At 42.5% G+C, this 8,389-nt stretch overlaps 1 pseudogene; it reads right to left on the bottom strand.

The window, feature by feature from the left end:
- Positions 1 to 657: 657 nt before the first annotated feature.
- LOC139036375 (craniofacial development protein 2 pseudogene) lies at positions 658 to 5,538 on the bottom strand (annotated as a pseudogene).
- Positions 5,539 to 8,389: the final 2,851 nt, after the last annotated feature.

Below are 8,389 nucleotides of genomic sequence, written 5' to 3'. Positions count from 1 at the left end.
TCTCCTACAAATTCATCAAAAGATCATTTGAAAGTTGAGCAACTTCCATAAAACAACTTCTGATCTCTGGCAGAGGACACCAGGCATCCAGAAAGTCAGCAATCTCTTCAAAAGGAGGTAGGACAAAATACAAAAGGCAAAAACAGAGACAAAAGATTTAGTGACCAAGACCTGTCCTGGGGAGGGAGTCGTGAAGGAGAGGTTTCCACACAGTAGGAAACCCCTCACAGGTATGTCTGTGGTGAGTTTTGGAATTTCAGAGAGCAACATAATAAGGAAGGAAAGAAAAGAAATACACACACACACACACACACACACACACACACACACACCCCTAACTGTAAAGCTACAAGTGGAGACAGAGAAGTGACCTCACACTCATGTCCACCACCCGCGAATGGGGACTAGGCAGGGAGGCGTGGGCTACCTCATAGGTCCCTTGAGGTAAGGACAGGGCCTGAATGCCCTGAGGACAATCTGAGGGAGCTAATGTGAGACAGCAACCCAAACCAAGGGATCATTGCGGGAGACAGAGAGAGAGAGAGAGAGAGAGAGAGAGAGACCTTTCCTACAAAAGGCTCTAGCATTGCATGGTGAGCCCTGGCACACTCACAGACCAAAGGATTGAGAGAATACCAAAGGAGAGCAAGTCGGCTGTCATATAGGGCCCTCCCTCCACAGAGGCGGAGAGGCAGGAGTGCAATAGCCAGAGCCAGAAGGAAAGGGGCTGCTGCAATCTTGGGCCCCAGAGACTGCATCTTCCACCAAACTGTGAGCAGGCTCCCAGTTGCTCACCACGTCTTCCTGGGATCCTGGACAGCTGATATCTGACATAAGTATCACAGCCTGAGATCGGATCCCCAGAAGAGACACACAGCACACCTGAGACTGTGCTCTCGTGGCACACCTGAGGAACCAGGGAGGTGAATAAGATGCATGGCCCACATAGGACATGCGCTTGCCAAGCTCCTGGTCATCTGAGCTGCTCGGACCTGGGAAGGGCACAAAACGCACAGGTCCATCCAGGTCTGTGCCCTTGGGAGTACGCGAGAACCTGAGCTGTTTAGACCTGGGAGGTGCATGAAATGCAGGACCCACTTGGGACAGTACTCTTGCAGAGCAACTAAGAGCCTGAGCACATACCCAGTGTGGCCCCACACTGCAAGCACTCCCCACACGTGCCAGTGATGTTAGTTGGCCTTGTCCCTCCCTCCCTACAACAGACCTGAACGAGTGAGCCTGAATTAGTGATCACCTTTGCCTCCTTATGTAAGGCAGACATTAGACACTGAAGAGATTTGCAAACAGAGGAAGCCAGATAAACAAATAAGAGGAAACCACTCCAGAAGTTACAGGTGCAACAGATTAAAACCCTGCAGTTAATACTGATTGTGCATTTGAAGTGCACTTATAGAACTTGAGAACAAGCAAAAGCTGGAACAAGGGACTATCTGACACTGAACTGACCCCACACTGCCCACAACAGTTCCAGAGGAATTCCTAAATGTATTTTTACTATTATCACTTTTTATTTTTTTTTAAAGTTAGTTCTTTATTACTCCTTTAACTTTCATTTTTAGAGCCTATGATTACCTTTAAAAGAAGTCATTTTAAAAAATTCCATATATATATATCTTGTGTGTTTGTATATATACACACACACACACATATATATATATATATATATATATATATATATATATAAATGTTGTGATTGATTTTGTTTTTCATTTTTATAGCGTATTTTTGAGAGTCTAACCTCTATTCTAGGTTTCTAATCCTTGCTTTTTGGTATTTATTATCAATTTTGCACCTCTAAGAATCTAATCTTCAGTATCCATTTTCACTTAGGGATTTGATTCAGTTCAGTTCAGTTCAGTCGTTCAGTCGTGTCTGACTCTTTACTGGCTTGATTACTCTATTCTCTTTTGACTCTCCCTTTTCTCCTACTGGTCACCTCTATCTCCCTCCCCTTTCTTCTGTTTTTTATATAACTCTGTGAATCTCTATGGGTGTTACTCACTGTGGAGAGTTGATTCACCAATAACTAAAGGGTTTTATCATCTATGCTGTATGGATGGAGAAGTCCTGGGGCTACTGTAAGAGAAGGACCAAAACTCAGAGGCAGGTAGCTTAATTCCAAAACTTTAGAACATCAGAGACTCCTGAATCCGGGAACATTAATAGACAATGAGTTCAGTCCAGTTGCTCAGTTGTGTCCGACTCTTTGCGACCCCATAAATCTCAGCACGCCAGGTCTCCCTATCCATCACCAACTCCCGGATTTACTCAAACTCATGGCCGTCGAGTTGGTGATACCACCCGGCCATCTCATACTCTGTCATCCCCTTCTCCTCCTGCCCCCAATCCCTCCCAGCATCAGGGTCTTTTCCAATGAGTCAACTCTTCGCATGAGGTGGCCAAAGTATTGGAGTTCCAGTTTCAGCATCAGTCCTTCCAATGAACACCCAGGACTGATCTCCTTTAGGATGGACTGGTTGGATCTCCTTGCAGTCCAAGGGACTCTCAAGAGTCTTGTCCAACATCACAGTTCAAAAGCATCAATTTTTCAGTGCTCAGCTTTCTTCACAGTCCAACTCTCACATCCATACAAGACCACTGGAAAAATCATAACCTTGATCAGAAGGATATTTGTTGGCAAAGTAATGTCTCTGCTTTTTAATATGCTATCTAGGTTGGTCATAACTTTCCTTCCAAGGAGTAAGTGTCTTTTAATTTCATGGCTGAGTCACTATCTGCAGTGATTTTGGAGCCCAAAAAAATAAAGTCTGACACTGTTCCCACTGTCTACCCATCTGTTTCCCATGATGTAATGGGACTAGATGCCATGATCTTAGCTTTCTGAATGTTAAGCTTTAAGCCAACTTTTTCACTCTCTTCTTTCACTTTCACCAAGAGGTTTTTTAGTTCTTCTTCACTTTCTGCCATAAGGGTGGTGTCATCTGTATATCTGAGGTTACTGATTTATTTCTCTCGGCAATCTTGATTCCAGCTGTGCTTCTTCCACCTAGAGTTTCTCATGATGTACTCTGCATATAAGTTAGATAAGCAGGGTGACAATATACATCCTTGATATACTTCTTTTCTGATTTGGAACAAGTCTGTTTTTCCATGTCCAGCTGTAACTGATGCTACCTGATCTGCATGCAAGTTTCTCAAGAGGCAGGTCAGGTGCTCTGGTATGCCCATCTCCTTCAGAATTTTTCACAGTTTATTGTGATCCACACAGTTGAAGGCCTTGACATAGTCAATAAAGCAGAAATAGATGTTTTTCTGGAAATCTCTTGCATTTTCGATGATCTAGCGGATGTTGACAGTTTGATCTCTGGTTCTTCTGCCTTTTTGAAAGCCAGCTTGAACATCTGGAAGTTCTCAGTTCACGTATTGCTGAAGCTTGGCTTGGAGAATTTTGAGCATTACCTTACTGGCATGTGAGATGAGTACAATTGTGCGGTAGTTTGAGCATTCTTTGGGATTGCCTTTCTTAGGGATTGGAATGAAAACTGACCCTTTCCAGTCCTGTGGCCACTGCTGAGTTTTCCAAATTCGCTGGCATATTGAGTGCAGCATTTTCACAGCATCATCTTTCAGGATTTGAAATAGCTCAGCTGGAATTCCATCACCTCCACTAGCTTTGTTTGTAGTGATGCTTTCTAAGGCCCACTTGACTTCACATTCCAGGATATCTGGCTCTAGGTGAGTGATCACATCATCGTGATTATATGGGTCATGAAGATCTTTTTTGTACAGTTCTTCTGTGTATTCTCACCTCTTCTAAATATCTTCTGCTTCTGTTAGGTACATACAATTTCTGTCCTTTATTGAGCCCATTTTTGCATGAAATGTTCGCTTGGTATCTCTAATTTTCTTGAAGAGATCTCTAATCTTTCCCTTTCTGCTGTTTTTCTCGATTTCTTTGCACCGAGGAAGGCTTTCTTATCTCTCCTGGCTATTCGTTAGAACTCGGCATTCATATGTGAATATCTTTCCTTTTTTCCTTTGTTTTTCACCTCTCTTCATTTCAGAGCTATTTGTAAGGCCCCCTCAGACAACCATTTGGCCTTTTTGCATTTCTTTTCCATGGGGATGGTCTTGATCTCTGTCTCCTGTACAGTGTCACGAACCTCCGTCCATAGTTCATCAGGCTCTCTGTCTATCAGAACTAGTCCCTTAAATATATTTCTCACTTCCACTGTATAGACATAAGGGATTTGATTTAGGTCATGATTCAGGTCACTAGACCTGAATGGTCTAGTGGTTATCCCTACTTTCTTCAGTTTACGTCTGAATTTGGCAATAAGGAGTTCATGATCAGAGCGACAATCAGCTCCTGGTCTTGTTTTTGCTGACTGTATAGAGCTCCTCCATCATTGGCTGCAAAGAATATAATCAATCTGATTTCGGTGTTGACCATTTGGTGATGTCCATGTGTAGAGTCTTCTCTTGTGTTGTTAGAAGAGTGTGTTTGCTATGACCAGTGCATTGTCCTGGCAAAACTCTATTAGCCTTTGCCCTGCTTCATTCGGTACTCCAAGGCCAAATTTGCCTATTACTCCAGGTGTTTCTTGACTTCCTACTTTTGCATTCCAGTCCCTTATAATGAAAAAGGACATCTTTTTTGGGTGTTAATTCTAAAAGGTCTTGTAGGTCTTCATAGAACTGTTCAATGTCAGTTTCTTCAGTGTTACTGTTTGGAGCATAAGCTTGGATTACCATGATATCAAATGGTTTGCCTTGGAAACGAACACGGATCATTCTGTCGTTTTTGAGATTGCATCCAAGTACTGCATTTCAGACTCTTTTGTTGACTATGATGGCTACTCCTTTTCTTCTATGGGATTCCTGCCCACAGTAGTAGATGAAATGGTCATCTGAGTTAAATTCACCCATTCCAGTCCATTTGAGTTTGCTATTCCTAGAATGTCAACATTCACTCTTGCCATCTCCTGTTTGACCACTTCCAATTTGCCTTGATTTATGGACCTAACATTCCAAGTTCTTATGCAATATTGCTCTTTATAGCATCAGACATTGTTTCTATCACCAGTCCCATCCACAGTTGGGTATTGGTTTTGGTTTGGCTCCAACCCTTCATTCTTTCTGGAGTTATTTCTCCAGTGATCTCCAGTAGCATACTGGGCACCTATGGACCTGGGGAGTTCCTCGTTCAGTATCCTATCATTTTGCCTTCTCATGCTGCTTGTGGGGTTCTCAAGGCAAGAATATTGAAGTGGTTTGCCATTCCCTTCTCCAGTGGACCACATTCTGTCAGACCTCTCCACCATGACCCGACCATCTTGGGTGGCCCCACAAGCATGGCTTAGTTTCATTTATTTAGACAAGACTGTGGTCCTGTGATCAAATTGGTTAGTTTTCTGTGATTATAGTTTCAGTGTGTCTGCCCTCTGATGCCGTCTCGCAACACCTACCATCTTACTTGGGTTTCTCTTACCTTGAATGTGGGATATCTCTTCACGGCTGCTTCAGCAAAGCTCAGCCGCTGCTCCTTACCTTCATCGAGGGTATCTTTTCATGGCCACCCCTCCTGACCCTGAACATGGAGTAGCTCCTCTTGGCCCTCCTGTGCCCTCGCCGAAAGATAAAAACCATGATTATCTCAACAGATGCAGAAAAAGCCTTTGACAAAATTCAACACTCATTTATGACAAAAACTCTCCAGAAAACAGGCATAGAAGGAAAACATCTCAACATATTAAAAGCCATATGTGACAAACCCTCAGTAAACATTTTCCTCAATGGCAAAAATAAAAGAATCCAGATTGGAAAAGAAGTAAGATTCTCACCATTTGTAGATGATATGATCCTCCATATAGAAAACCCTAAAGCGACACCCCACATCCAAGGTAAGAGAAACCAAATTAAGACTGTAGGTGTTGCCAGAGAATATCAAAGGGCAGACACACTGAAACCAAAATCACAGAAAACTAGCCAATCTGATCACATGGACCAAAACCTTGTCTAACTCAGTGAAACTAAGCTATACTGTGTGGGGCCACCCAAGATGTTTGGGCCATGGTGGAGAGGTCTGACAGAATGTGGTCCACTGGAGAAGGGAATGGCAAACCACTTCAGTATTCTTGCCTTGAGAACCCTATGAACAGTATCAAAAGGCAAAATGATAAGATATTGAAAGAGGAACTCTTTCCAGGTCAGTAGGTGCCCAGTATGCTACTGGAGATCAGTGGAGAAATAACTCCAGAAAGAATGAAGGGATGGAGCCAAAGCATAACCAATACCCAGTTGTGGATAGGACTGGTGAGAGAAGCAAGGTCTGATGCTATAAAGAGCTATATTGCATAGGAACCTGGAATGTTAGGTTCATGAATCAAGGCAAATTGGAAGTGGTCAAACAGGAGATGGCAAGAGTGAACATTGACATTCTGGGAATCAGCAAACTCAAATAGACTGGAATGGGCGAATTTAACTCAGATTATCATTATATATACTTCTGTGGGCAGGAATCCCTTAGAAGATATGGATTAGCCATCATGGTCAACAAGAGTCTGAAATGCAGTACTTGGATGCAATCTCAAAAATGATAGAATGATCTGTGTTCATTTCCGAGGCAAATCATTCAATATCATGGTAATCCAAGCTTATGCTCCAACTAGTAACTCCTGAAGGAGTTGATGTAGAATGGTTTTATGAAGCTCTACAAGACCTCATAGAACTAACACCCCGAAAAGATGTCCTTCTCATTAGAGGGGACAGGAATGCAAGTGTAGGAAGTCCAGAAACACCTGGAATAACAGGCAAATTTGGCCTTGGAGTATGGAATGAAGCAGGGCGAAGGCTAATAGACTTTTACCAAGAGAACACACTGGTCATAGCAAACACCCTCTTAGAGAAGACACTACACAAGGACATTACCAGATAGTCAACAGCAAAATCAGATTGATTATATTCTTTGCAGACAAAGATGGAGAAGCTCTATACAGTCAGCAAAGTAAGACCGGGAGCTGACTGTGGCTTAGATCATGAACTCCTTATTGCCAAATTCAGACTTAAACTGAAGAAAGTAGGGATAACCACTAGACCACTCAGGTATGACCTAAATCAAATTCCTTATGACTATACAGTAGAAGTGAGAAACAGATTTAAGGGACTAGATCTGATAGACAGAGAGGCTGATGATCTATGGATGGAGGTTTGTGACACTGTACAGGAGACAGAGATCAAGAGCATCCCCATGGAAAAGAAATGCAAAAAGGCAAATGGTTGTCTGAGGAGGCCTTATAAATAGCTGTGAAACAAAGAGAACTGAAAATAAAAGGAGAAAAGGAAAGACATTCCCATTTGAATTCACAGAGTTCCAAAGAATAGCAAGGAAAGATAAGAAAGCCTTCCTCAGTGATTGATCCAAAGAAATAGAGGAGAACAACAGAATGGGGAAGACTAAAGATCTCTTCAAGAAAATTAGAGATACCAAGGGAACATTTCATGCAAAAATGGGTTCAATGAAGGACAGAAATTGCATGTACCTAACAGAAGCAGAAAATATTTAGAAGAGGTGAGAAGAATACACAGAAGAACTGTACAAAAAAGATCTTCATGACCCAGATAATCACAATGGTGTGATCACTCACCTAGAGCCAGACATCCTGGAATGTGAAGTCAAGTGGGACTTAGAAAGCATCACTACGAACAAAGCTAGTGGATGTGATGGAATTCCAGTTGAGCTATTTCAAATCCTGAAAGATGATGCTGTGAAAATGCTGCACTCAATATGCCAGCGAATTTGGAAAACTCAGCAGTGGCCACAGGACTGGAAAGGGTCAGTTTTCATTCCAATCCCTAAGAAAGGCAATCCCAAAGAATGCTCAAACTACCGCACAATTGTACTCATCTCACATGCCAGTAAGGTAATGCTCAAAATTCTCCAAGCCATGCTTCAGCAATACGTGAACCGAGAACTTCCAGATGTTCAAGCTGGCTTTCAGAAAGGCAGAGGAACCAGAGGTCAAACTGTCAACATCCGCTAGATCATCGAAAATGCAAGAGAGTTCCAGAAAAACATCTATTTCTGCTTTATTGACTATGTCAAGGCCTTCGACTGTGTGGACCACAATAAACTGTGAAAAATTCTGAAGGAGATGGGCATACCAGATCACCTGACCTGCCTCTTGAGAAACCTGCATGCAGATCAGGTAGCAACAGTTACAGCTGGACATGGAAAAACAGACTTGTTCCAAATCGGAAAAGCAGTATGTCAAGGCTGTATATTGTCACCCTGCTTATCTAACTTACATGCAGAGTACATCATGAGAAACTCTAGGTGGAAGAAGCACAAGCTAGAATCTAGATTGCTGGGAGAAATTGCAATAACCTCAGATATACAGATGACACC

Source organism: Odocoileus virginianus, chromosome 8 (genome assembly GCF_023699985.2).
Source record: "Odocoileus virginianus isolate 20LAN1187 ecotype Illinois chromosome 8, Ovbor_1.2, whole genome shotgun sequence".
Taxonomy (NCBI): Eukaryota; Metazoa; Chordata; class Mammalia; order Artiodactyla; family Cervidae; genus Odocoileus; species Odocoileus virginianus.
The sequence above is the reverse complement of the archived record's forward strand: the minus strand, read 5'-3'. Positions and strand labels throughout refer to the sequence as shown.